This window comes from Bufo bufo, chromosome 1 (assembly GCF_905171765.1).
Source record: "Bufo bufo chromosome 1, aBufBuf1.1, whole genome shotgun sequence".
NCBI lineage: Eukaryota > Metazoa > Chordata > Amphibia > Anura > Bufonidae > Bufo > Bufo bufo.
In genome coordinates this window covers 537754762-537780471 of record NC_053389.1, presented here as the reverse complement: position 1 = coordinate 537780471, position 25710 = coordinate 537754762, and positions in this window count along the sequence as shown.

Genomic DNA, 25710 nt, shown 5'->3' with positions numbered 1-25710 from the left:
CTCTCAGATAACCCCTGACAAAACTCACTATGTAACGCGGGATCATTCCACTCTGACTCGGTAGCCCATCTCCTAAACTCAACACAATAAGCCTCTGCAGTATGTTCACCCTGTAATAAATTACGTAATTTCGATTCCGCCATCGAGACCCGATCTGGGTCATCGTATGGTAATCCCATTAAAAAATTCTTCCACTGACCGGAGGGCCCGAGAACGGGGCGGCAGAGAAAAGGCCAAGGATTGCGCGTCCCCTTTAAGCAGAGAAATGATTATACCTATCCTCTGACTTTCATCAACTGACGACGATGGACACAGCCGAAAATACAATTTGCAGGACTCTCTAAAACGGATAAAATCATCCATACCCCCTGCAAATCTATCAAGAAGAGCGACTTTAGGCTCCACACAAATTTGACCTGCACCTGATGCCAGAGCATTCTGACACCGTGTGACCGAATTACGCAGATCCGCAACCTCTAGGGATAGCCCCTGCATGCGGTCAACTAACGCATCAATTGACGCCATCACAAACCGCTGAGCAATGACAGTCAAAGTATTGGCGGGTTATAGTGTCACGGCGGACGGGATCTCAGATACACAGATAAACCAACAAACAAGTATCTAGGCGAGAAGCTGGGGAAAGGTCACCTCCTAGCAAATCCCTGACTTCTCTGCCTACACTGCTAAGCCCACATTCAGACCTTGAATGTAGGAATAATGTGTCCTCGTGCCTGGGCTGAAAATACCCTAGAATCCCTGAGATGTGAAAGGGGAATTGGGGCAGCCTGCTCCCTCAGAACCTAGAGGGGACAGACGACACACAAACAGCCTAGACAGCAAACAACTAAAACAGAAACCAAACTTATCTTATCTGAGCTGGAACAGACAATCCTCCCTTCCTTGCTTCCAAGGCCAGACTGATTTCTATAACCCGCACAGAACACTGGGAATGAGTGAAATTTAAACCAATGACCCCACCCTGTGCACCTGAAGGGAGGCGGATCTAGCACGACTCCAAAACAAAACAAAAAACTAAACACGTTCTGCTATTCTGGCCGACCTCCGCACATAGTCAGTGCAGGGCATGACATATATAAGATCTTGGCGCTGACTCTAGGTCTTTCCCCCCCCCATAAGTGTTGTAGTAGGTTCGATTGGAGTTTGTTTATGTAGGCAGTGGATAGGGGTATAGGTACATTACGTAAGAGATATAGGATTTTGGGTAATATAGTCATCTTTATTGCTGCCGCTTTACCCAACCATGATAGAAAATGTAAGTTTAAATCTGAGAAGGATTGTTTGATATTTTTGAGTAAAGGTTGATGGTTATGTTCAAATAGCAAAGAGGTAGGGAAGGTTATGTTTGTTCCTAAGTTGCGAAGTGCTCCATCAGCCCAGGTATATCCAAAAGTATTGGTTATTCTTTTTTATATAGACGGTGGAATTCCCATATTGAGCATTTGTGATTTGTTTATGTTTATTTCATAATATGAGGCTTCACCAAAACGGGAAATGATGTCATTGATGGGACCCAGTGATTCGATTCGGGGTTGGAAGTTGCTATAATAACATCATCAGCAAAAAGACCAATTCAGTGGTCTTGTTGTCCTACCTTTATATATTTTATACATTTTATATGGGGTGATGAATGAATATGTTCTGCGAAGAGTTCCATAATTAGTGTAAAGATCAATAGCGAGAGGGGACAGCTTTGTCTGGTGCCATTCTTTATTTTAAAAGAGGAAGTCAAGAAACCTGAAGCGTACACAGAGGCATTTGGGTTAGAGTATAAAGACATCACTGCAGATAGGAAGAAGCCTGTGAATCCAAATTTAGACAAAGTGTACTCTGTGGAAAGCCTTCTCTCCGTCTCTCCTTGGTCCGAGCACCATTTACCACAACTATTAAATCAATAAAAACCCTTGTACCATCTGAGGTTTGTCTGTTTTTAACAAAACCAATCTGATCCCCATTGACTAAGGAGGAAAGAATGTTGACCAGTCTGGTGGCCAGGATTTTTTCATAAATTTTTAGATCTGAGTTGAGGACAGAAATTCATCTGTAATTAGCAGGAGTGTCTGGGTTTTTTCCAGGTTTAGGTAGGGTTATTATAATTTCCCTTGATATGTCTTGTGAGATTTGACCATCCATTGCCATATGGTTAAAAGTTTGTACCAGATAAGGGGCTAAGGTATTTGAATAGGTTTTATAATATTCGTTAGTTAGGCCATCAGGACCGAGAGTTTTGTTTTGTTTTAGAGTGGAGATGGCTCTGCGAGTTTCTTATAAAAAGATTTCTCTATTTAGGATAGATATATCTTGAGAGGTTAAGGAGGGGAGGTTAATATCATGCAGGAAACTGTTTATATGTGATTGCGTAGGTTGGATGGTATCAGTAGAGGACTCCAGATCATATAAAGAGGCATAATACTATGCAAATTCTTCTGCAATGTTCCTAGGATTAATTATTTTCCTTTTGTTGTTATCTAACAGGTATTGGATTCTCGAACTTGCTTCTTTTTTTTTTATTCTACTAGCTAGCATTTTAGTTGCTTTATTACTAGAGATGAGCGAATCGAAGCTGACAAAGTTGAATTTGATCCGAATTTCAGGATAAATTCAATTTGCAACGAATGCGAATTTCCTTGCACTTCATCACAATTTTCCTAAAATGGCAGCTACACGAGTGAGGACTGAGGACATGGGGCAAGGAACTCTGGGAAGGCGGGATCACCCAGATTGACATGCAGCCAATCAGCAGCCAGCCCTGTGATGTCACAGTCCTATAAATATGGCAGCCATTTTAGATTCTGCCATTTTCCAGCATTTAGAGTGCAGGGACAGACGTGTGAAGGCGCTAGTGACAGCAATGGAAAAACCTCATTGTGGTGCTATGTTGAAAAGCCTTTAGTGGCTTATATCTTAGTATCTTTAGTATCTTATATCAGGCATTGATAGGAAAGCGACTTACAAGTGCAGGAAAAGATCCAAATAGCCATTAGACAGCTCTGTGATTCCAGCTATTTGTTATTGGGCTGCAAGTGCTATGTTGAAAAGCCTTTAGTGGCTTATATCTTAGTATCTTTAGTATCTTTAGTATCTTATATCAGTACTACAAGAAACATATATACGCATTTCACTTCTGCAGTTATTTCTGATGAAAGCGTAAAGGGGCGTATTTCATAAAAAAAATAATAATAATATACTGCACTGTTGCAGTTATTTCTGGTGAAAGTGTATAGGAGCGTATTTCAGTACTACAAAAAAAATATATATACGCACTTCACTCAAGTTTTTTTGGTCAAAGCATATAGGGTCATATTCTAGTACTACAAGAAAAATATATTCACAATGCATTTCTGCAGTTAATTGTGGTGAAAGCATATAGAGGCTGATTTCAGCCCAACGAGAAAAATAAATGCTCAGTTCACTTTTGCAGTTATTTCTGTTGAAAGCGTATGGGGGTCTATTACGGTAAAAAAAAAAAAATATATATATATACGCACTGCACTGTTGCAGTTATTTCTGGTGAAAGCGTATATGGGCGTATTTCAGTACTACAAGAAAAATATATTCTCAGTGCATTTCTGCAGTTAATTCGGGTGAAAGCGTATAGTGGCCTATTTCAATCCAACAAGAAAAATATATGCTCAGTTTACTTCTGCAGTTATTTCTGTTGTAAGCATAGAGGGGCGTATTACAGTAAAAAAAGAAAATCAGCCTACCTACCCGGGAAGTAGTGGTGCAGGGGTTCGCGGAAACAGTCAGTGCAGAGGTTATATGTGTCATTTTGTATTTCAGTACAAAAAGAAAAATACATTCTCAGTTTACGTCGGCGGCGGTTATATGTGTTGAAAGCATTTAGTGGCCTATTTCAGTACAAGAAAAATAACAGAAATAAAGTGGCCTAAATGGGAGGAAATGCTCAAAAACCCCAAACACTGTGGCGTGTTTATAACCAAGGGAGCAATTCCTCCGCATTTGATCCGTTGCTAATGGCAATCCCCAGCAAAAATGCATACAATGGAGGATGTCGGCAGCGGACAACATGCACCACAAAAACATCCTACACAAGATGGGATAATGTGTGGAGGCGAATATAAAAATACATAAATCACTGCGAAAGGTGCACCACAATGATATACAACTGACAACACTGGCTAATCCCTCAAGCGCTGCACTCATATGAGGTAAAATGTTTTGTGAATTATTTCGATGGAAAACAAATTTCATTCAGCGTTCAGCACTGCAGGTATATGCGGTAAAATATTTTGTAACTTATTTTGGTGGGAAAAAAATTGTATTCAGTGTTCAGCGCTGCACTTATATGCGGTCAAATCTTTTGTGAATTATTTTGGTGGAAAAAAAAAATTCATTTAGCGTTCAGCGCTGCACTTAAATGCGGTAAAATCTTTTGGGATTTATGTTGGTTTTAAAAAAAAATTATTCAGCGTTTAGTGCTGCAGTTATATGTGGTAAAATCTTTAGTGAATTATTTCGGTGGAAAAACAAATTTCATTCAGCATCGCCTCGCTTCCTCTTGGGGGCGTACCCTACCCATATAAGGGGTATAAATAGCATGTGCCTGAATGGGTAGGGTACGGTCCCAAGAGGAAGTGATGCGAAACACGTGTCGGGGTTGGTGTCCCCCTGAGCCATTGTTCTGTATATGTCTCTTTTATTGTGCTACTTGTTAATACTGTTTTCTGCCCTTCCACTGCCTTTGTTTTATTGCTTGTAGTGTGTATTTCACCTATTTAGGTATCTCTGGGTTGGGATCCTTTGCAAATGAGTATTGTCCCTGTGTTTATGGGCTTGTGCAAGTATGTCTGTAGCAAAATGAAGGATCAGATGTAGTTTGAACTATTACCTGACATTTTTTGTGTCTTGTGTTAAACACATAGATGCATACTCCTTTGAGAGTTATAGGTGCTGACCTACTGTGGCTGGGGGGGAACTGTTTTGTGTCATGGCACTTTCCTGTATTGCTGATTGTATATTTATTATGTCAGATATTGTGTGTTGTATGACATTTTACTAATAAAGGATGAAGTTATATTACATGTGTTTTCTCAATTTTTGGGTGAGCTATTCTATCTGTACACACATATTCAACTACTTGTGTTTTGGTAACATTGGATTGGCTTACATAATAGAAATCATCCAAAAATGACCAAAATTTATAAACTAAAACCCTCAAACTATTCAATACGGATTTTACAAACGTTAACCATTTAGTTGTTCCACAGGAGTTAAAGCAAACTGGAGGTGAAATTAAAAAAATTTCATTTTTTGTTCAAATTTTCCATTTAAATGCATGTTTCCTGTAGCAAAGCAAGGGTTAACAGAAAAACAAAGCTCAATATTTATCACCATGATTCTGCAGTTTACATAAACACCCCATATATGGTCATAAATCTCTTCATGTGCACAAGGCAGGGCTCTGAAGGAAAGGAGCACAATATTGTTTTTGGAGGACCTGAGGTACCCCATGAAACAAAACCCCAAAAAGTAACCTCATTTTGGAAGCTACACCCCCCAAGGAGTTGATCAAGGGGTGAAATGAATGCTTTGACTAAACAAAAGTTTCATGGAATTTAGAAACACTTGGCTATAAAAATTTAAAATTAAATTTTAGTTCCAATAAAATGTTGTTTTAGCCCAAAAAGTTTCATTTTCACAAGTCGCAACATTGGGATTTTCTAACATGGAATTTACTGAAATTGTTTTCAGGGGTCATAACTTTATTTATGGGCAGGGCTAAATGCGTCTTGGACGTGGGTAAGGCATGCCGAACCTGAACTATGGCTGAGTTGTGCCGGAAGCCACGGGCGTGGGTAAGCCTGGAGAGGGCGTACCCTATTGGAGTGTGTGAAAAAAGGGGTGGGAGGGAGGGGCAAGTGAGACACACCACCTGAGGGAAGGAATTGGCAGGTATATATAGGGAGCTAACGCCCTGCCCACAAATACAGGCTGAAATCAACCTTAATACTTATGGGAAGGGCTAAATGCGTCTTGGACGTGGGTAAGGCATGCCGAACCTGAACTATGGCTGAGTTGTGCCGGAAGCCACGGGCGTGGGTAAGCCTGGAGAGGGCAAAAAGACAAGTACACTATGTTGTCTACACTGGTTTATTCATATTCTTCCAGCCCGCATGACCTATAACGCCAACGACTGAAAAGCTTGAGAAATTTCCCGGTGTGGATTCGGAATGTATCTGTTGAAGCAAGATGACCTCCAGCGCCCCATGGATCGAATAACGTGAGCGGGGACTTGGTGTTTCGAAGCTGACGATGCCGCCCCAATACGGAACGAGTGACCCGAAATGGCTCCTGTGTCGTACCCCAGACCTGCCGCCAGAGAGCGGATGTGGGACGTGAATTGGTTTGAAGTGAGGGGTTTGTTCTTGAAGGGCAGGAGCAGACTGTCAGGAGGCGCTGTCTGCAACAGGGACAATAATTTATTGAGGATCTGGACTGGACACCAATTATTCCGGGTAGGGAAATATTTAATTTCCGTGGATGGCCCTGTCTGGTTTGTTTTGGTTGACGGAATGCTGAGTACATAATAGTTATAATGCCCCGACAGTTGTTCTTTGCGAAGACCGCCGGGTCTCGGAGAGCTGCCAGTGAACTGGCAGGAGGAAGCCGTAAAAACTTAGAAACATGGCCGCTTGGATGACCGTGCTGGTCAAGGGCCAAAAAGAATCACCGTCCAGGGCAGAAGACAAATCCCTGAACAGCTTGCCGGACACCGGCTGTCTGCGGGTGGCAGCCTGTTTTGCATTTTCCTGTATTCCCCTGAGGGCCGCCTTGATGACCTGGTTGGACAAGATAGAAGAACGAACCGGATTACTGAGCATAAAATGGAGTTGAAGGCCTGCTAGGTAAAATTTGATAGTATTATATGAGAGCTTTTGTTGGGAATGGCAGAAGGCTATGAAAACCAGTAAGTAAGATATTTCGTCGCGGCCGCCCTGAGGATAGAGAAGTCTAAATCTCTCAAACGCTTTCAACCCCGCTTTATAATTCCTGGACATATTTGGGGCTAATGATTGTGTTATGAGGTGTTTTGCTGTTGAGATAAGAGATTCTAATCCATCACTGGGGTGTTGTATGCCGGGGTTGTGGCACCCGTGGGGTCCGCATCGGGCATCTCCTTGCGGGGCTTTGCCTGCTTTTAGAATGATAATGGCCGGAGACGCTTCTAGGAATCTGGGGGAAACATAAAGTAAACTGAATAACGTACCCGTGGGGATAGGATAAGGACCGTGAGACCCCTTGACCATCCGGGAGACTCCTAAATAAGAACCGAGCCCGGATGGCCTGGAGTGGGGTGTGGCGGACTCAATATGACATATGGTGTGGAAACCACAATGGCTAAATTGAAGGTCCAGTTGTCGCCCAGCATTTGGCTCATCCTGGCGGGACCCAGAGGCAAGATAAATGATGTGACATGGTATCAGTAGTAGCTGAACCTGGACGATCTAGGTGACATACACCGTTAAGTTGGCCTGGACGATCCAGGTGACATACAACGTTAAACTCGGCCTGGACGATCCAGATGACATACAATGCTAAAGTTGGCCTGGACGATCCAGGTGACATACAACATTGAACTCGGCCTGGACGATCCAGGTGACATACAACACTGAACTCGGCCTGGACGATCCAGGTGACATACAATGTTAAAGTTGGCCTGGACGATCCAGGTGACATACAACGTTAAACTCGGCCTGGACGATCCAGATGACATACAACATTGAACTCGGCCTGGACGATCCAGGTGACATACAACATTAAAACTCGGCCTGGACGATCCAGGTGACATACAACGCTAAAGTTGGCCTGGACGATCCAGGTGACATACAACGTTAAACTCGGCCTGGACGATCCAGGTGACATACAACGTTAAACTCGGCCTGGACGATCCAGGTGACATACAACGCTAAAGTTGGCCTGGACGATCCAGGTGACATACAACACTGAACTCGGTCTGGACGATCCAGATGACATACAACGCTAAAGTTGGCCTGGACGATCCAGGTGACATACAACACTGAACTCGGCCTGGACGATCCAGGTGACATACAACGTTAAAGTTGGCCTGGACGATCCAGGTGACATACAACGTTAAACTCGGCCTGGACGATCCAGGTGACATACAACGTTAAACTCGGCCTGGACGATCCAGGTGACATACAACGTTAAACTCGGCCTGGACGATCCAGGTGACATACAACGCTAAAGTTGGCCTGGACGATCCAGGTGACATACAACTTTAAACACAGACTGGACGATCCAGGTGACGTACAACATTGATCTTGGCCTGAGTGGTCCAGGCGACAGATAATTTAAGTACGCAGTATATGTGGTAACTAAACTGATCGCGCGCCACTGACGAATCTTCCCAGCCAAACCTGCGTTTGGAAAACGGGGAGCCTGCCACGCGCAATTTTGTACCCCTGGCACCAGCTGGCAGAGTGAATCCCTGCCTCCATGCCGAGACACAATTCTGACCTGCAGGGACCAAGTAGCTTACTGGCCCATGTGCTGTTGATTAATATATGTAAATACGCACACCAAAATTGCCCCTGACACAGGCTGGAAGCTGGGCTGCCGCAGCTTGGCGTAACGCCGGCAACAATGCCCACTGCTTCCCACCTGTGCCGCCTCTGCTATATAGCGTCTCTGCTGGGGCAATGATTTAATTATCCCTTTTTTTTTTTTTTTTTAACTGGGGCGGATATTTCCAAATGGACATGTGGCGCGCTCATGGCCGCTGCAGGGAGGGGAAGGGGGACCCCCGTGCCTGCGACCCTGCTAGGACTGAGATGTGCGGCCCTTAAGTGCGAGCCTGGAGTGGATGGACGTGTGTGCCTTTCAAGGGGAACCTAGACTTGTACTCTTTTCCTAACTAAACATAGCTACCCCCGACTGCCCATTTCCTGCCACCGTAGGAGCTCCGGAAGGCAGAGCGAGCGGTGGACGTGTACAGGAGGGTCATTTCTTCGGCGCTCGGCTGAACATGCCTGTGGAGGCCCGGCGGTCACATGTGCGTTCCACCGTGAACCGCACGCCATCCGCGAGAAGGGGAGACCGACCCATGGCCACAAGTATACGGCACGCTCCATTGGACAAGTACTTACCTGGTGACGGACCGGAAAAACACTTTAAGTATTGCACTATACCGTGTAGCGAACCAAAACTTTTGAAACAACCGTGATGCTTGCACGTGCCGGCAGCTGGATGTGGCTCCTCTTGAGAACGAAAACTTCTCTCAGGAATGTCGCACTGTGCAGAGAATCGTACTTAAGAGAAAAAAGCAGACGTGAAGCTTGCTGGGCAGCTAGGTGTGGCTCTTCCTACAGATGCAAGTGAGACACACCACCTGAGGGAAGGAATTGGCAGGTATATATAGGGAGCTAACACCCTGCCCACAAATACAGGCTGAAATCAGCCTTAATACTAGTTTTTAGTTCACCGAGCTGTGTGAGGATTTGCTTGTTGCAAGACAAGCTGTAGTATTTTTTTTTGTACAATTTTGACCTACACGTGACTTTTTGATTGTTTTTATGCAATTTTTTTAGGAGGTGAGGTTGGCACAAATTACAATTCTCTCAGTTTTTTTGTTTTATTTTTTTATAGGGTTTCTCATGCAGTGTATATATAATATGATAATTTTATTATGTGGGTTAATATGGTTATAGTGATACCAAATTTAAATAGTTTATTTATGTTTTACTACTTTTTCAGCATAAAATCACTTGTATTAAAAAATAAATTATACAGGGTGGGCCATTTATATGGATACACCTTAATAAAATGGGAATGGTTGGTGATATTAACTTCCTGTTTGTGGCACATTAGTATATATGAGGGGGGAAACTTTTCAAGATGGGTGGTGACCATGGCGGCCATTTTGAAGTCGGCCATTTTGAATCCAACTTTTGTTTTTTCAATAGGAAGAGGGTCATGTGACACATCAAACTTATTGGGAATTTCACACGAAAAACAATGGTGTGGTTGGTTTTAACGTAACTTTATTCTTTCATGAGTTATTTACAAGTTTCTGACCACTTATAAAATGTGTTCAATGTGCTGCCCATTGTGTTGGATTGTCAATGCAACCCTCTTCACACACTGATAGCAACACCGCCGGATAAATGCTTCCAGTATCCGTAGTTTCAGGTGCTGCACATCGTAGTTTCAGGTGCTACACATCAAACTTATTGGGAATTTCACACGAAAAACAATGGTGTGCTTGGTTTTAACGTAACTTTATTCTTTCATAAGTTATTTACAAGTTTCCCTTTGTTTACAGCCATTGACATGTCGCCGAGGTTAACACGTGAGGAGCAGATAGAAATTGTGTTGATGTCTGGTGAACGCAGTAACCGGGTCATTGCAGCAGATTTCAATGCAAGACACCCTACGAGACCACCCATCTCCCATGCTACAGTTAGCAAACTGCTTGCTAAGTTTCGTGAAATTGGTTCAGTGTTGGATTTGCCAAAATGTGGACGCATGAAATCTGTCTCTAATGAAGAAACATCAGTGGCTGTCCTAGCTTCATTCACCAAGAGCCCACAGCGTAGCACTCGCCGCATGTCACTGGAGAGTGGCATTAGTCGAACATCCCTTCGGCGGATATTAGCTACTCACAAATGGCACCCTTACAAACTCCAGCTACTGCAGCATCTCAACGAGGATGGCCCAGATCGGCGCACTGAATTTGCAGAATGGGCAAAACAAAAATTGGAACAGGACCCTCAGTTTATGCAGAAGATTTTGTTCAGTGATGAGGCAAACTTTTATGTGAATGGTGAAGTTAACAAACAAAACCACCGCTATTGGTCTGACACTACTCCACATTGGATAGATCCCTCCAAGACTGTTGGAACAAAAAAATTTATGGTATGGTGTGGTATATGGGGTACAAAGATAGTGGGGCCATTCTTCATCAATGGAAACCTCAAGGCCACTGGATATGCGAAATTGCTACATGATGATTTGTTTCCCTCTTTATGCACTGAAGCTGGCACGTTCCCTGAGTTTTTCCAGCAAGAAGGTGCACCGCCACATTATGGGTGTCAGGTCCGAGCATTCCTAGATGAACAGTTTCCTGGAAAGTGGATTGGTCATTGTGGGCCAGTTGAATAGCCCCAAGGTCTCCCGATCTGACCCCCTTAGACCTTTATCTTTGGGGTCATCTGAAGGCAATTGTCTATGATGTGAAGATACGAGATGTGCAGCACCTGAAACTACGGATACTGGAAGCCTGTGCTAGCATTTATCCTGCGGTGCATTGACAATCCAACACAATGGGCAGCACATTGAACACCATTGTTTTTTGTGTGAAATTCCCAATAAGTTTGATGTGTCACATGACCCTCTTCCTATTGAAAAAACAAAAGTTGGATTCAAAATGGCCGACTTCAAAATGGCCACCATGGTCACCACCCATCTTGAAAAGTTTCCCCCCTCATATATACTAATGTGCCACAAACAGGAAGTTAATATCACCAACCATTCCCATTTTATTAAGGTGTATCCATATAAATGGCCCAACCTGTATTTTGCATCATCATATACTAACATCCACAACATTTATATTTTTTCACCAATGCGATGTATATGATATGATAAGCTTATTCTGTAAGTTGATTTGGTTATAGCAATATGAAATTTATATCGTTTTTTTACATCTGACTTTTGGATCACTTTTTATTATTTTATTTTTTATTTTTTTTATTTATTCTTTTCATGGCGTTCATCATTCAGGATTAGTACCATGATTCCTTTATAGATCAGGTCATTATGGATACAGTGACACCAATTATGTTTTCACTTTTTTTCTTTTTTTTAATCACTTATCAATGAACAGATATGGGAAAATTTATTTTATTAAAATTTTTATTTATATTATTCATTTTTTTTACTGTTTTTATTTTTACACTTTTTTTTATCAAGTCCCATTTGGATCTTGAAAATCCAGTGGAGCTGATTTCTGTACAGTACACTGCAATAGTCAACAATTGTGAAGCACTGTACTGTCTGTATTACACTGACACTAAGCCCAATCAGACCTTCAGGGTCAGTCAGGCTTAGATACATAGCAAGCCTGGATGCCTTTGCAAGGCTTCTGGTTGCCATGGTAGCCGTTAAGACGCTGCCATCACAGCGCGGCAGCCCGATGGGGGAAAGAGGAAGCCCCCTCCATCTATTAACCTTATGGATGCTGTGGGTGGCTACTGACTACGGCATCTAAGGATTTAAACAGCTGAGATCGGTGCCAGCACTGATTTCAGCCATTGTAGCAGAGTGTCAGCTGTATTTTTTGCATGAGATGGGATTTAAGGGGCACCTGGAGGACAATGGGGCCACCTGGAGGGCAATGGGGCCACTGAGGGCATCAGGGGCACAAGAGGGGCCATGCCTCATTTCAGGCTCTGATCTCCAGAGTGGAGATCAGAGCCTGAAACTGGCATTTGTACACCGCCATGCTCCGATTGGTTAGCACAGACTAACCAATCAGAGCTTTTGTCAGCAAGGGACCACGTTAATCGGTCCATTGCTGGCCTTTCCGGAGCAGAGCCCCCAGAGAAGAGATTCTGGGGCTGTGTCACGGCCATGGTTAGTAATTTGGACATAACTGTACACATGATTGCCTTAAATTACGTGCATTCAGGATGAAGAGGTTAAAGAAAGGTAATTGATTTATTTCTACTAATAAAACTATAAACAAAAAAAATACTATTTTTGTTAAATCTTCCAGATTTTTTTATTGTATTTTTTTTCTTTAGGTCATTATGCCACTGCAGTAACTTTGGACATTTGTTTTAAAATGTTTAATGTGAGCTATTGCAAAAACCACAAACAGCCAATCTTATGCAAGCCAATTGTACTGTAAATAGTAAAATCTCTTAAGTCTTTCAGATTCCTTGAAATTAATTTTAGGCCCCATTCTAAAGCATCAGTTAGTAGATTAGTTTCATTCAGGTATGAATTCAACCTGAAACAAATGTGCTCAGATTGCCCTGAAAAGTTATGTTGTATGACATCCTGAGGTGTCCTAGGACTGTATAAAACTCCTTTCAAGCTCTTTAATGCCAAGACAGAATTAGCAGAAAGTCAAAGGGACAGTGATGTGTGTATATACAGTACAGACCAAAAGTTTGGACACACCTTCTCATTCAAAGAGTTTTCTTTATTTTCATGACTATGAAGGCATCAAAACTATGAATTAACACATGTGGAATTATATACTTAACAAACAACTGTGAAACAACTGAAAATATGTAATATTCTAGGTTCTTCAAAGTAGCCACCTTTTGCGTTGATTACTGCTTTGCACACTCTTGGCATTCACTTGATGAGCTTCAAGAGGTAGTCCCCTGAAATGGTCTTCCAACAGTTTTGAAGGAGTTCCCAGAGATGCTTAGCACTTGTTGGCCCTTTTGCCTTCACTCTGCGGTCCAGCTCACCCCAAACCATCTCGATTGGGTTCAGGTCCGGTGACTGTGGAGGCCAGGTCATCTGGCGCAGCACCCCCTCACTCTCCTTCATTGTCAAATAGTCCTTACTTTCAAAGTTTTCCCAATTTTTCGGCTGACTGACTGACCTTCATTTCTTAAAGTAATGATGGACACTCGTTTTTCTTTTCTTAGCTGCTTTTTTCTTGCCATAATACAAATTCTAACAGTCTATTCAATAGGACTATCAGCTGTGTCCACCTGACTTCTCTTCAACGCAACTGATGGTCCCAACCCCATTTATAAGGCAAGAAATCCCACTTATTAAACCTGACAGGGCACAACTGTGAAGTGAAAACAATTTCAGGGGACTACCTCTTGAAGCTCATCAAGAGAATGCCAAGAGTGTGCAAAGCAGTAATCAAAGCAAAAGGTGGCTACTTTGAAGAACCTAGAATATGACATATTTTCAGTTGTTTCACACTTGTTTCCTATGAATATAATTCCACATGTGTTAATTCATAGTTTTGATGCCTTCCGTGTGAATCTACAATTTTCATAGTCATGAAAATAAAGAAAACTCTTTGAATGAGAAGGTGTGTCCAAACTTTTGGTCTGTACTGTGTATATATATATATATATATATATATATATATATATATAGTGCCTTGCAAAAGGATTCACCCCCCCTTGACTTTTTTTTCGTATTTTGTTACATTACTGCCTTAAGTTCAATGTTTTTTTAATCTGAATTTTATGTGATGGATCAGAACACAATAGTCTAAGATAGTGAAGTAAAATGAGAAAAAATATATAAATAAAATTATTGTTTAGAAATAGAAATCAGAAAATTGGCATGTGTGTATGTTTTCACCCCTTTTGTTAGGAAGACCATAAAAAGCACTGATGCAACCAATTACCTTCAGAAGTCACATAATTAGTGAGATGATGTCCACCTATGTGCAATCTAAGTGTCACATGATCTGTCATTACATATACACACCTTTTTTGAAAGGTCCCAAAGGCTACAACACCTAAGCAAGAGACATCATTAACAAAACACTGCCATGAAGACCAAGGAACTCTCCAAACAAGCAAGGGACAATGTTGTTGAGAAGTACAAGTTCGGGTTACGTTATAAAAAAATATCCAAATCTTTGATGATGCCCAGGAGCACCATCAAATCTATCATAACCAAATGGAAAGAACATGGCAAAACAGTAAACCTGCCAAGAGACGGCCGCCCACCAAAACTCATGGACCGGGCAAGGAGGGCATTAATCAAAGAGGCAGCACAGAGACATAAGGTAACCCTGGAGGAGCTGCAGAGTTCCACAACAGAGACTGGAGTATCTGTACATAGGACGACAATAAGCCGTACGCTCCATAGAGTTGGGCTTTATGGCAGAGTGGCCAGAAGAAAGACATTATTTTCATCTAAAAACAAAAAGGCATGTTGTGAGTTTGCGGAAAGGCATGTGGGAGACTCCCAAAATGTGTGGAGGAAGGTGCTCTGGTCTGATGAGACTAAAATTTTACTTTTCAGCCATCAAAGAAAACGCTATGTCAGGCGCAAACCCAACACATCACATCACACAAGAACACCATCCCCATTGTTTTTCAGCAGCCGGAACTGGGAAACTTGTCAGAGTTGAGGGAAAGATGGATGGTGCTTAATACAGGGATATTCTTCAGCAAAACTTGTACCACTCTGCGTGATTTGAGGCTAGGATGGAGGTTCACCTTCCAGCAGGACAATGACCCCAAACACACTGCTAAAGCAACACTTGAGCGGTTTAAGGGGAAACATGTAAATTTGTTGGAATGGCCTAGTCAAAGCCCAGATCTCAATACAATCCAAAATCTGTGGTCAGACTTAAAGATTGCTGTTCACAAGCTCAACCCATTCAACTTGAAGGAGCTGAAGAAGTTTTGCAAGGAGGAATGGGCAAAAATCCCAGTGGTAAAATGTGTCAATCTCATAGAGACTTATCCAAAGCGACTTGGAGCTGTGATTGCCGCAAAAGGTTGCTCTACAAAGTATTGACTTTAGGGTGGTGAATAATTAAGCACATTGACTTTTACAGTTATTTTGTCCTATTTGTTGTTTGCTTCACAATAAAAAATAAATAAAAATGTCTTCAAAGTTGTGGGCATGTTCTGTAAATTAAATGATGCAAATCCTCAATCAATCCATGTTAATATCTCAAAAAATTGTTAAATCCTCAAAAAAAAAAAAAAAAGGTCAAGGGGGTGAAGACACTGTATATATACATAATGGCTATGGATAAACAGCGTGGTATCCGGTGGTAACAAACAGCCTGTTTAAAAATGATACAGCACTGTCAAAAAATTTTTTTTTTATTAAAACATGGTCCACAAATTATTTATCCTAGGTGGAAGATGACTTATTTTTTGACCTATAAAAGGGAGGCCACCATTTTGAATCCCAAAAAATTCTGAATTGAATCCCAAAAGATTCAGATTTAGCTGAAATCAAAATTTTGGGAAATTCAAGATTCATTTGAATTACTTAGATGGAATTCTCTAATTTCTATTAAAACATACAAAAAACACAAAGGCAGATTTTTTTTATAACTGTTAAAACTCAGTAACCTAAAGTTAGAGGAGCTAGGCTGAAAATATGCCAGATTTATTACTGTGCATGCAGAGGCTTTGGCAAATCTTTTTATCACCTCTTGAGTGTTATACATTAGACCAGTATTTTGTGCCAAAAAAACTTACATTTTATTAATAAATCTAGTGCATTTTATGACTCAACAAGGCCAAGCCCCAGGGCCGATTCTAGCTATTCTGCTGCCGTAGGTGAAAAATGAAATGGCGCCCTTCCTTCCTGTGCCAAATTTTAAATGTAACCCCTATCCCTCAGCCCTACTGCTAAAGACACATTGAGATGGACATTACATGCAGTGCAATTAAACATTAAGGAAAATGTTGCACTAAATACCTCTTACATCCAGTGATGTCTCCTCTGATGTAGATGTTCTCTTTCTTCATCTTCTCCATTGAGAGAAGAGGACTATGATGATATATTTCAGCCAGAGTTTGCCACATGGACATCTTCAGTTCCTCATTTGTCCATCCTCCTCCTCCTACTGGTGCCACAACGTTGTTATCCTGCTGCCACTTCCAATAATGTGACTGCTATGCTCCCCAATGCCCCAAACACTATACTGCAGAAATAATAGTGCTATTTTCAATGTGCCGCCCCCCAGGGCCGATCATGTACTAGGTCTGTAAGAATGCTGAGTGATGTGATGCAGCCTATATGTGTCATGGTGCTCCTACCTGGATATAGTGGGACCCCAGGCTTAAGCTTTGAAGCAAATAAAAGGGGAATAGTTGAGTTAAGGGATGAAGAATAATTTGAGTCCAGACCTTGGTAAACTTTAACATCAGCTTTACTTGGGTAAACTTGATTCCAGACAATTTTCAGGCTTGTCTTACATTCAGTCTCTCTCTTGGTTCCAGCAGGCTTTGACATAAACTGGCAGGCAAACTTGGTAGCTATGCTTTCTCTCTTTCTCTGCTGGGCTGACAGGCTTGCTTAATTGCTTAATAACTCAGCTTTTTTTTCTCTATGGTGTGCTAAACTTTGCTTGGTTCTGGTTATTGTACTTTTGGTCGGTTCTGGTATCCTTGGATTAGGGTGCCTTGGGCTGTTGTCCCCCTCCTGACACTCAGTAAAGTAATTTAACATGAAGTCCAGGTGCTCTACAAGCTACTTCCTTTTGTGGCTCCTGCTCCAGCCGAAGAACACTTTCCTCTGGCTGCTATATCTCTATATATTTCATGTCTTCTCAGCTCCACTATCGGGTCTCAACTGGAACAAACTAGAACTGACACCCCTCCTTTTAGGAACCAGGACTCTCCCACTTCTGCCCAAAGGGAAGAGAATGGAATGGTGAGTTCCATTCTATCTAGAAATCTCTTCCATATGCGCTGCCACCTGCTGGTGAACCAGGCACATTACATGAACAGTTACCAAATAGTAAAATCAATGCACACTTGTGAAGGACCTGGAAATAAATATGCAGATGACATTGATGTTAGCAATAAAAGACAGTAGCAGATTGAAAGAATAGTAACACCACTCCAGGGTGTTACATATAGTCCCCCTTAGTGATAGTGCTCACCAAAGTCCCATCAATAGTAATTCCCTTCCAGAGTGTCCTCATTAGTAATTATCTCCCCTACATTACCCCCATAATAATAATGCACCCCAACAGTGCCTCAATTAATAGAAGTGCCCTCAAAATATAGTACTCTATATAATAATTATGCCCCCACAGAGCCCTTAGTAAAAATAAAACAACCCTATAGTGCCTCTAGTAGTAATAAGGCTCCTCTACTTTACCCTCTTCCCTAGCCCTGACTATTAGCACAGCTGACCTGTGATCGGTTATCTGGGATGGTAGCACTATGAAAGAGGGCAGAGAGTAAAAACTAAGTAGGCTTCCTACCACCCATGGAGCTTGGAGGCAGGGAGGAGGCACAGAGATAGAGACATTGGCCAGTGTTTGTTAACTTCTGCGGTAATGCGGCTCCCTCAAAGACACTACAAGCTGCTGATTGAGGCAAGATTCTCTTCTCACCTTATGTCAAAAGCTGCCCTGCGAAGCTCATATTCTAAGTATCTATGCAATAGGGATGAACATGTCACAAAACTAACACCAGAAAAATTATGTGAAACAACATTGATAAATCTGCCCCAATCAATGAAACATGAATGAAACATTTCCTTTACGGTTTGCAGGGTATGGGGTCCCTATATTTCACTTTCCTTCTCTATAGCTGCTATTATTACCTGTCAGTGAAGACTTATAGAGGTTTCAGAGCTATTATGATATTTTGGAGAATGGTTTTATGATCCAATCTTATAATATTCCTGATGAAAAAAATCTAATGTATTAATACAAGATATTTTGCTGCTCATACATATTAGCACAGTGACAACATAGAAAACTGCTTGCCTCTATGTTCTAGTTCTATGCATTTCTTTCACATTTATTTTATAGTTCATTATTCACACACTCCAAACTTGTTACTATGGAAACATAATTTAGCACTATTGGATTTATGTCAGTCTTAGACCTATATGCACATATGAAATCATTCTTGGCTCTCCTACATTTTGCCCTTAAATATAAGGCTTGCACGAAAGCTAAGAATTCAGGGTAATTTTTTTTCCTTTCTTTATATTTGCTTTTTCAGGTTTGCACTTTTAGTTGTCTGTATGCAATGCAGCAAACATGTATGTATGCATGTATACTGTATTCATGCATTTATGTATCTATTTCATTATTTATATTGTATCCTGAAATATTCTTAGTGAAAATTCCACAAAGACATATGATAATTAGCTGCTTAAAGGTCTGTCGGTCATTTAATTAATTTCAGTTCAATAGGTTTTGGCCTTTTTTATTACCTTACTTATTGCTCTCTTCCTTTTGAGATTTGAATGAAATACCTGAGGGCAAGTTTATCAAGTAGGTCTGAGTCTCTTTGGAAAAACAACATGTCATTAGTAGACTCAAAGAGGTGACAGAATAATCAATATTTGCTGAAGTTGCCCAAACAGTCATATAGGAATACAAAATTAGCATTCTGCTATAGTGTTTCTGTCATTACAATTATTCTGCTCTTACAAGTCCTGATGCAGTGATCATGTATATAGGGAGCGTTTTCTTTCCCAAATGAACAAATAAAATGCATGTAGTTCATCTAAGAGGAAGAGAAGCAAATGTTAATTCATATCCATGTCTACTCTGTAAATATTGATCTACTAATATTGAAAGATAGGCATGTGCTATATGACCTTATGAAGCTTAAAATTCTTTGATAGACATCGCTTGAAGGTTCACCCGATGATGTGGGTTCGGCTCATTGCGAGACAGGGAGAGCTGCGCTTAGGAAGGGACAGATAGTGTAGGGATTTTGCAATCGCAATTTATTCAATTTTAAAACGTTTCAAAGACCCAAAAGTCCTTTTAAGGACTATTGTGTGTGGTGGCAGCAATTTAATATTTTAAATATTAGTGATTCACCCAATCACAGAATTATTGAATTGTAGGTCAAAAGGAGTAGGCACTCACCATCTGGTTGTATATAGAACAATAGACAAATATTTATTCACTCTAAAATTACATATAATAAAACATATAATAGAACCACAATAAAATAATTGATTAAAATTAGTGTTGAGCGAACAGTTCGAGCATAGTTCGGGTCCGTACCGAATTTTGGGGTGTTCGTGACACGGACCCGAACCCGAACTTTTTCGTAAAAGTTCGGGTTCGGGTTCGTCGTTCGGCATGTATTTTGGCGCATTTTGAAAGGCTGCAAAGCAGCCAATCAACATGCATCATACTACTTGCCCTAAGATGCCATCGCAGCCATGCCTACTATTGGCAAGGCTGTGATTGGCCAAGTGCAGCATGTGACTCAGCCTCTTTATAAGCTTGTGCGCACGTCGGGACGTGCTCACTCCCGATGTGAATAGAACAGGGATAGACGCAGCTGATGCTAGGGCGAGAATAGGCAGGGATAATTGAATAACTGGAAGCAAATTTCTCTCCTCCACCTGTGATTCATCTGAACAACTGCAGCTGAGCTGCTTTTTTGATAGGGATTGGCAATTTTTAGAGTGGCCAGAGTGATTTTTCCATCCACATGTACCCGGGCTGACCGCCGGCCGCCATTTTGCGACTTGTAGTGCTGCAGCAGAAGCTGCCACAGTGTGCATTCCAAAGCTCCAAACAAGTCAGACATCTACACCTGGGATTCAGACCAATAGCGATTTAGCAGCACAGTCCAAGGCTATTTTTTTTAAAGGTTGTGCAGACCATTTTGTGGCACATGTTACTGGGCTGATAGGCGGCGGCTATCTTGGGACTAGTGCTGCAGCACAATCTCTCCCAACGTCCATTAATCACTTGTAATAGTGGTCTGTGCCATAGAAATCCTACATCAGGGACTTGGGTGTGCTTGTGTCACCCCTACTAATACCAGTCCACCTGTAATCCATACAGTGAAAAGCCATAAAGTATTCCAGTGAGGGAATTTTTTTTTTATTTAAAAAAGGCCAAGTTAGTTTATCTGGCGTTCAATATACTAGATACAGTTAGGCCTGCGTTTCATACATCTGGAATTAGCAAACTAATGTGCTGGGGTTGGGAAAACATATATGTACCCATACTAGAATCTGTCAAAGAAAGCGGTACTCACATATAACAGTCATTCCATCTGTAATCCATACAGTCAAAAGACTGAAAGTATTCCAGTGAGGGGATTTTTTTTATTTAAAAAAGGCCAAGTTAGTTTATCTGGCGTTCAATATACTAGATACAGTTAGGCCTGCGTTTCATACATCTGGAATTAGCAAACTAATGTGCTGGGGTTGGGAAAACATATATGTACCCATACTAGAATCTGTCAAAGAAAGCGGTACTCACATATAACAGTCATTCCATCTGTAATCCATACAGTCAAAAGACTGAAAGTATTCCAGTGAGGGGATTTTTTTTATTTAAAAAAGGCCAAGTTAGTTTATCTGGCGTTCAATATACTAGATACAGTTAGGCCTGCGTTTCATACATCTGGAATTAGCAAACTAATGTGCTGGGGTTGGGAAAACATATATGTACCCATACTAGAATCTGTCAAAGAAAGCGGTACTCACATATAACAGTCATTCCATCTGTAATCCATACAGTCAAAAGACTGAAAGTATTCCAGTGAGGGGATTTTTTTTATTTAAAAAAGGCCAAGTTAGTTTATCTGGCGTTCAATATACTAGATACAGTTAGGCCTGCGTTTCATACATCTGGAATTAGCAAACTAATGTGCTGGGGTTGGGAAAACATATATGTACCCATACTAGAATCTGTCAAAGAAAGCGGTACTCACATATAACAGTCATTCCATCTGTAATCCATACAGTCAAAAGACTGAAAGTATTCCAGTGAGGGAATTTTTTTTATTTAAAAAAGGCCAAGTTAGTTTATCTGGCGTTCAATATACTAGATACAGTTAGGCCTGCGTTTCATACATCTGGAATTAGCAAACTAATTTGCTGGGGTTGGGAAAACATATATGTACCCATACTAGAATCTGTCAAAGAAAGCGGTACTCACATATAACAGTCATTCCATCTGTAATCCATACAGTCAAAAGACTTAAAGTATTCCAGTGAGGGAATTTTTTTTATTTAAAAAAGGCCAAGTTAGTTTATCTGGCGTTCAATATACTAGATACAGTTAGGCCTGCGTTTCATACATCTGGAATTAGCAAACTAATTTGCTGGGGTTGGGAAAACATATATGTACCCATACTAGAATCTGTCAAAGAAAGCGGTACTCACATATAACAGTCATTCCATCTGTAATCCATACAGTCAAAAGCCATAAAGTATTCCAGTGAGGGAATTTTTTTTTTATTTAAAAAAGGCCAAGTTAGTTTATCTGGCGTTCAATATACTAGATACAGTTAGGCCTGCGTTTCATACATCTGGAATTAGCAAACTAATGTGCTGGGGTTGGGAAAACATATATGTACCCATACTAGAATCTGTCAAAGAAAGCGGTACTCACATATAACAGTCATTCCATCTGTAATCCATACAGTCAAAAGACTGAAAGTATTCCAGTGAGGGGATTTTTTTTATTTAAAAAAGGCCAAGTTAGTTTATCTGGCGTTCAATATACTAGATACAGTTAGGCCTGCGTTTCATACATCTGGAATTAGCAAACTAATGTGCTGGGGTTGGGAAAACATATATGTACCCATACTAGAATCTGTCAAAGAAAGCGGTACTCACATATAACAGTCATTCCATCTGTAATCCATACAGTCAGAAGACTGAAAGTATTCCAGTGAGGGGATTTTTTTTATTTAAAAAAGGCCAAGTTAGTTTATCTGGCGTTCAATATACTAGATACAGTTAGGCCTGCGTTTCATACATCTGGAATTAGCAAACTAATGTGCTGGGGTTGGGAAAACATATATGTACCCATACTAGAATCTGTCAAAGAAAGAGGTACTCACATATAACAGTCATTCCATCTGTAATCCATACAGTCAAAAGACTGAAAGTATTCCAGTGAGGGGATTTTTTTTATTTAAAAAAGGCCAAGTTAGTTTATCTGGCGTTCAATATACTAGATACAGTTAGGCCTGCGTTTCATACATCTGGAATTAGCAAACTAATGTGCTGGGGTTGGGAAAACATATATGTACCCATACTAGAATCTGTCAAAGAAAGCGGTACTCACATATAACAGTCATTCCATCTGTAATCCATACAGTCAAAAGACTGAAAGTATTCCAGTGAGGGAATTTTTTTTATTTAAAAAAGGCCAAGTTAGTTTATCTGGCGTTCAATATACTAGATACAGTTAGGCCTGCGTTTCATACATCTGGAATTAGCAAACTAATTTGCTGGGGTTGGGAAAACATATATGTACCCATACTAGAATCTGTCAAAGAAAGCGGTACTCACATATAACAGTCATTCCATCTGTAATCCATACAGTCAAAAGACTGAAAGTATTCCAGTGAGGGAATTTTTTTTATTTAAAAAAGGCCAAGTTAGTTTATCTGGCGTTCAATATACTAGATACAGTTAGGCCTGCGTTTCATACATCTGGAATTAGCAAACTAATTTGCTGGGGTTGGGAAAACATATATGTACCCATACTAGAATCTGTCAAAGAAAGCGGTACTCACATATAACAGTCATTCCATCTGTAATCCATACAGTCAAAAGACTGAAAGTATTCCAGTGAGGGAATTTGTTTTATTTAAAAAAGGCCAAGTTAGTTTATCTGGCGTTCAATATACTAGATACAGTTAGGCCTGCGTTTCATACATCTGGAATTAGCAAACTAATGTGCTGGGGTTGGGAAAACATATATGTACCCATACTAGAATCTGTCAAAGAAAGCGGTACTCACATATAACAGTCATTCCATCTGTAATCCATACAGTCAAAAGACTGAAAGTATTCCAGTGAGGGAATTTTTTTTATTTAAAAAAGGCCATGTTAGTTTATCTGGCGTTCAATATACTAGATACAGTTAGGCCTGCGTTTCATACATCTGGAATTAGCAAACTAATGTGCTGGGGTTGGGAAAACATATATGTACCCATACTAGAATCTGTCAAAGAAAGCGTTACTCACATATAACAGTCATTCCATCTGTAATCCATACAGTCAAAAGACTGAAAGTATTCCAGTGAGGGAATTTTTTTTATTTAAAAAAGGCCAAGTTAGTTTATCTGGCGTTCAATATACTAGATACAGTTAGGCCTGCGTTTCATACATCTGGAATTAGCAAACTAATGTGCTGGGGTTGGGAAAACATATATGTACCCATACTAGAATCTGTCAAAGAAAGCGGTACTCACATATAACAGTCATTCCATCTGTAATCCATACAGTCAAAAGACTGAAAGTATTCCAGTGAGGGGATTTTTTTTATTTAAAAAAGGCCAAGTTAGTTTATCTGGCGTTCAATATACTAGATACAGTTAGGCCTGCGTTTCATACATCTGGAATTAGCAAACTAATGTGCTGGGGTTGGGAAAACATATATGTACCCATACTAGAATCTGTCAAAGAAAGCGGTACTCACATATAACAGTCATTCCATCTGTAATCCATACAGTCAAAAGACTGAAAGTATTCCAGTGAGGGAATTTTTTTTATTTAAAAAAGGCCAAGTTAGTTTATCTGGCGTTCAATATACTAGATACAGTTAGGCCTGCGTTTCATACATCTGGAATTAGCAAACTAATTTGCTGGGGTTGGGAAAACATATATGTACCCATACTAGAATCTGTCAAAGAAAGCGGTACTCACATATAACAGTCATTCCATCTGTAATCCATACAGTCAAAAGACTGAAAGTATTCCAGTGAGGGAATTTTTTTTATTTAAAAAAGGCCAAGTTAGTTTATCTGGCGTTCAATATACTAGATACAGTTAGGCCTGCGTTTCATACATCTGGAATTAGCAAACTAATTTGCTGGGGTTGGGAAAACATATATGTACCCATACTAGAATCTGTCAAAGAAAGCGGTAATCACATATAACAGTCATTCCATCTGTAATCCATACAGTCAAAAGACTGAAAGTATTCCAGTGAGGGAATTTTTTTTTTATTTAAAAAAGGCCAAGTTAGTTTATCTGGCGTTCAATATACTAGATACAGTTAGGCCTGCGTTTCATACATCTGGAATTAGCAAACTAATGTGCTGGGGTTGGGAAAACATATATGTACCCATACTAAAATCTGTCAAAGAAAGCGGTACTCACATATAACAGTCATTCCATCTGTAATCCATACAGTCAAAAGACTGAAAGTATTCCAGTGAGGGGATTTTGCTTATAAAAAATAATATATTTCATTGTGGTGCGAGTTGAATCGCAACAATGAAGAAAAATACTATTAAGGGACGAGGACGCGGTCGTGGTGGTGTCCGTGGAGCCTCTGTTGCTGGTAGAGGACGTGGCCGTTCGGCCCCAGGCGCACACAGTAGGGAACGAACTCCCTCAACTAGTCGGCAGAATGTACCGCAATATCTCGTGGGGCACAATGCCGCTCTTAGGATGGTAAGGCCTGAGCAGGTACAGGCATTAATCGATTGGGTGGCCGACAGTGCTTCCAGCACGTTCACCACATGGTCTTCCACCCAGTCTTCTGCGGAAAGCGCACAGGTGGCACCTGAAAACCAAGCCCATCAGTCTGTCACATCACCCCCAAGCATATCAGGGAAACGGTCTGAGCCACAAGTTATGCAGCAGTCTCTTCTTCTGTTTGAAGACTCTGCTTCCAGGGTTTCCCAGGGGCGTCCACCTAGCCCTTCCCCAGTGGAGGAAGACATACCATGCACTGACGCACAACCACTTATGTCTCCAGATGAAGAGGACATGGGAATACCACCACAGCAGAGTCACCGACTCTCTGATGATGACGAAACACAGGTGCCCACTGCCGCGTCTTTTTGCAGTGTGCAGACTGAACAGGAGGAGGTCAGGGAGGGAGACTGGGTGGAAGACGATGCAGAGGACGATGAGGTCTTAGACCCCACATGGACTGAAGGTCGTGGCGATGACTTTCACAGTTCAGAGGAAGAGGTAGTGGTGAGACCGAGACAACAGCGAAGCCAAAGAGGGAGCAGGGGGCCAAAGCAGACGAGCCGCCGCCCCCAG